This window comes from Apodemus sylvaticus, chromosome 18 (genome assembly GCF_947179515.1).
Source record: "Apodemus sylvaticus chromosome 18, mApoSyl1.1, whole genome shotgun sequence".
NCBI classification, from domain to species: Eukaryota; Metazoa; Chordata; class Mammalia; order Rodentia; family Muridae; genus Apodemus; species Apodemus sylvaticus.
This window is the reverse complement of record NC_067489.1, coordinates 11052083-11056094: the sequence shown is the minus strand read 5'-3', so window position 1 is coordinate 11056094 and position 4012 is coordinate 11052083. Positions and strand designations below refer to the sequence as shown.

Below are 4012 nucleotides of genomic sequence, written 5' to 3'. Positions count from 1 at the left end.
GGAGAAGCATCTTAAAAAATGCTCAACTTCATTAGTCATTAGGGAAATGCAAATCAAAACAACACTAAGATTTCATCTTACACCAGTCAGAATGGCTAAGATTAAAAATTCAGGAGACAGCAGGTGTTGGAGAGGGTGTGGAGAAAGAGGAACACTCCTCCACTGCTGGTGGGGTTGCAAATTGGTACAACCACTCTGGAAATCAATCTGGCGGTTCCTCCGAAAACTGGACACCTCACTTCCAGAAGATCCTGCTATACCACTCCTGGGCATATACCCAGAGGATTCCCCACCATGTAATAAGGATACATGCTCTACTATGTTCATAGCAGCCCTATTTATAATTGCCAGATGCTGGAAAGAACCCAGGTATCCCTCAACAGAAGAGTGGATGCAAAAAATGTGGTATATCTACACAATGGAGTACTATTCAGCCATTAGAAACAACGAATTCATGAAATTCTTAGGCAAATGGATGGAGCTAGAGAACATCATACTAAGTGAGGTAACCCAGACTCAAAAGGTGAATCATGGTATGCACTCACTAATAAGTGGTTATTATTAACCTAGAAAACTGGAATACCCAAAACATAATCCACACATCAAATGAGATACAAGAAGAAAGGAGGAGCGTTCCCTGGTTCTGAAAAGACTCAGTGAAACTGTATTCGGCAAAACCAGAACGGGGAACTGGGAAGGGGTGGGAGGGAGGACAGTGGAAGAGAAGGGGGCTTACGGGACTTTCGGGGAGTGATGGGGGGCTAGAAAAGGGGAAATCATTGAAATGTAAATAAATTATATCGAATAAAAAAAATTAAAAAAAAAAAAAAGAAATCTGCCTGCCTCTGCCTCCCAAGTGCTGGGATCAAAGGCTTACACCACCACTACCCAGCACTTTCTTTTTTCTTTTTTTTTCTTTTAATTCATCTTGGTGGTTTTCTCTTTGATGTCCCTCCTACTTCCCCAACCCAATGTCAATCCCTTCTATCTACCCTCCAAAAAGAAGGTAGTGAAAGGTCTTTTTGGAGTTATGAGCCTATTGGGTAGTTAGAAAGGGAATAGAAACCAAAGGATGTGACAGAGATTTACAATCAAGAGGTCTAAAGCAGAGTTGGAATGGAGGAAAAACAAGGGTAAGAAAGATGTACAGAGGCATATCTACCATTACCCTTCCTGCTGAGAGGGACTGGAGAGACAGCCTCAAACATTATGTGCAGGTCCTGAAGAAAGGAGATGGTGTTTGAGTCTGAAAGAGGAACTGTCAAGGAAGGAGCGCCAACTCTCTTTGTAGACTGGAACCGTCACCTCAGGTACAGAAGCTTCACAGGCCGTAGATGCTATCATCACTGTAGGCAATGTATAGAAAGAAGTCTTCTTCACAATGTTCCCAGCACAGCTGACCCATCGTGGCACTGACAGGGGGAATGACACTGTTGACAAAGAAAACCAAGGCATCTTCAGCACGGAGATGAATTCGCTTCTGGATCAAGAAGTATTGACCAGAAGAATTGACCAACTGTAAGATCGTAAGGCACCAGGTATTTATTTTTGTCCAGGTCTCTTATCCGAGCTTTGGGAGATTTTTCGAGTATTGCTGGGGCCTGGTCTGGGTATTTCTTTCAGATTTTCTCACCCTCAGAGCAGTGCTTCTCAAATGGATGCTCCTCTTTGCACAGGACCTTCATTCTCCTGAGAACCAGCCTGGACCAAGTGGGGTCGAGGGAACTGGGCAGGGGGTGGGGAGGAGGGACAGGGTTCACACCCTGTGTGATGTCTATGCCTTTCCACTTAACTTGAAGGCAAGAACAGAGAAGAGCATCTCTACTTAATTTTCTTTAAAGCAACAGTCTTGGCACATATATTAAAAGCATGAAAACTAACACTGAGGCTGACCGAATGCAGGAACATTTGGTGTTTGCATGCTTTTCTTGTACTTTTTTTTAAATAGCTGATTGGATTCATGGAGCTCCAGCAGGGATCAGTTAATATGTGCCTGGAGAATGATCCATTAATGTAAATATGAGCTTTGATAAAAGGTAATTTGGAAAGCTAGTCAGCAGCAGGACAAAATGAGTCCCACTCATCATCAAAGAGCAACGATTTAAGGGTCATTAATTCCAAGATGTGATGGCTAAAAAAAACGTTTTCTCTAATATTCACAACTGTCATCACCTTCTTCAGCCTAAACTCTGCTTCTCAAAGTTGATGAGAAAGGGGAAAAAGGAGCATGTCTTTAAATGATCACTATTTTTTTTTTTTAGCAATGCAATAAAGCATGAAAAACTAAACGTTTCATCTAGACCGAGTTGAGGAAATGCTCAAGAATAGATGAGCAGTGGGAGCACACACCCAGCTGAAGGAGGTGCTGAGAGCCAGATAGAAACAGCATCAGCCCGCCCCAGCCCCAGCTTCTACAGTTGACAGAGATCATGTAGCATATGAAGCGGCACTATGAGGCTATGCTGGCGCTCCGTGTGAAATAACTCCTCAGGAACCTGAGGCTACGCTGGGTCTCCGTGTGAAATAACTCCTCAGGAACCTGAGGCAACGCTGGGGCTCCGTGTGAAATAACTCCTCAGGAACCTCGCTTTTCATAGACACAAGGATGAGGGTGAAGGAAATAGGATAAAAGAGTTTATACTCTAGCCTGGAAAAAGGAATGCATGCCGCACTGAGAAAAGTAAAGTCTGCCCGATGGGTAGATTTTTCAATAATCAAGAATGGTTTTGGTGTGAGACTTTGGTACCTGGCTTGGTTATATTACAGACTTGATTACTGCCTACAAACTCTATGTTTATGATATGGAGCAATATTTTATATTTTAGAGGAGAGGAGAGAGGTGATAACAGTAATTTCTTTCTTTGATTTAGAAGAGACATTACCAGATACCAAGGTTTTCTATCTATATACTGTCCAATCCCCTTCTGGAGTTCTTAAGTTCTTGCTCCCAGGTCACACAGGGCTGTCTCTATTTAACAACTGTATTACGTGGAAACAGCACCTAACTAGATAGTATGTGCAAAGCGAATGCTGCCATGGAATGGGACTCTGTGCACAGTTCTGTGGTGAAAGAAGGGAAGAAGAGAAAGCTGTAATGAGAAAGGAAAGGAGGACCTAAGGACGGTCCATAGTGGTAGATGGACTCTATGAAGAAATGAGGAAGAAACGCATCATGAATGAGGATGAGGATGCATAAGGGATGACCACTTTTGGAGAGGATAAAGTTGAGAACAGATTCGGACTCCAAATTATAGAATGACTAACAAACACTTCTAAAAGGGAAGGTTTTGCTCCAGAAAGACTGCTTCAATGTCATAAAGGGCACCAACTAGAGAAGTGAGGAGCTTTGGGGGCCTTGCTCTGAGTACGAGAGATGTCGTATCTTCAGAGTGCCTGGGAAGGCCTGCACTTAGCACCGTGATCATACGAAGTGCATGCAGATCATTTAGGTAAAGGAGTTCACTGACACTTTAAGGTCAGATCCAACAGCCTCGGAACACCAAGACACAGATTTGTTAGCAGCAAATGCTTAGTTAATGTTTAAATTTTCATGACTGGAAAGTTAAATATTTTATTAACAGGGAGCAATCTAGTGTGTGGGTAAAAGAATAAATATTTCCACATTAGGGTGTCTGGTGCATGCTGTTTTCATGCCTACTTAAATTATTATGACATCCAGGGATTTCCGTAGGAAATATGAGATGATTACAAACCGCCATTGATGGTATCTGCAGTGTGTGCTTTCCTTATCCATTCCCGCCCAGCACAGGCTTCGGTTTGTTTCATAGGAAACGATAAACTGTGGACAGGTGCATGAAGAGCCTGTAGTGAGACAGGTAGAATAGCAACGTCTGCCCCTGTAATCCCAGCACAGAGGAAGGAAGTTTGGTATGATTGACAGCCCAGTGTGGGCTAAGGAGTGAGACCCTGTCTCCAAGAGCCAAAATTAAATGAAAATTTAAAAAAAAAGTCAGTCACTTTAAAATTTATAAATTAGTGAGAAATAAAATAC

At 42.6% G+C, this 4012-nt stretch overlaps 1 pseudogene; it reads right to left on the bottom strand.

The window, feature by feature from the left end:
• Window positions 1-1321: 1321 nt before the first annotated feature.
• Window positions 1322-1685, bottom strand: LOC127668822 (gamma-aminobutyric acid receptor-associated protein-like; annotated as a pseudogene).
• Between the last annotated feature and the right edge of the window lie 2327 nt (window positions 1686-4012).